Below are 1,205 nucleotides of genomic sequence, written 5' to 3'. Positions count from 1 at the left end.
AGTGAAAACACCGTTCATGAACAATATTTTCATAATCTTTCCTTTTCCTAAAAAAATATGGCTATTAAGTGGATTGAAGTTTTCATAACTTGATTTTTTTTATTTTTAAAATTAAAAAATATATATATTTTGATTGTAATTTTAGTATCTTTTAAAAAATTAAATTTAAAATTTAAAAAAAATTTAACACGTTCAACTTTAGACACGCTTGACACAACCAAAAATTGATAATATCTTCTCTCAAGTACAGAAGTATTGAAGTAATAAATAACCCGGCAAGATCGAGGTCAAACCACAAGGAAGTTAATTGTATAAATTACAAATAACAATAACACAACAACAACAACAACAACAATAATAATAATGGTAATTATAATAATAATAATAATAATAATAATAATAATAAAGAAGTTGATGAGAACTTTGAGATGGAAGATTAACATAAGGATTAAGTAATAATAACAACAAATGCCAAGGTTAAAGGATCCACTTATGGTATATCAAACAAGTATAGTATAAACTCTTATTATTCAATTGGAAATCACACACAAAGGAGGTTCCAATCAGATTATAAATTGTTAACATGATTACATTAGTTATCTTATTCGATTAATATTAATACTTGTAAATGTTGTTAGGCATTCATGATTATAACTTATGTTAACACCAAATCAAGTTTCTTTCATAGCACAAGTGTCGGTTATACCATACAGTATAGGCTATGAAAGTGCCAAATATTTGTTGTACCATGTGTTAACTCACCTAGATTAAGACTTTGAAAAACTGAATATGAAAGTAAATTCACACTAGCTCCAAGATCAAATAGGACTCTTTCAATTTTATGTTCTCCAATAAAGTAAAAAATTATAGGACAATTAGGGTCTTTATATTTTAAATTATTATTATTCTGAAGAATGACACTTATTTGCTTAATTAAAAAGGCTTTCTTTTTCACATTTAGTTTTCTCTTCACAGTGCACAGATCCTTCAAAAATTTAACACAGGAAGGAACCTGTTTAATAGCATCTAGCAAAGATATATTGATCTTTACTTGTTTGAAAGTTTCAAAGATTTCAGAGTTGTGATTGACTTTTCTTTGTTTGGTCATGGCATGAGAAAATGGAAATGCTGGCAGGGAAACAGTCTTTTCTTTGCAATATTCAGATTCAACCCCTTCCTTACCCTTAGAGATTAACTCATCATCT

The sequence above is a fragment of the Populus euphratica genome, unplaced genomic scaffold (assembly GCF_000495115.2).
Source record: "Populus euphratica unplaced genomic scaffold, PopEup_1.0 scaffold518.1, whole genome shotgun sequence".
Classification (NCBI taxonomy): domain Eukaryota; kingdom Viridiplantae; phylum Streptophyta; class Magnoliopsida; order Malpighiales; family Salicaceae; genus Populus; species Populus euphratica.
Note: the sequence above shows the minus strand (reverse complement) of the source record.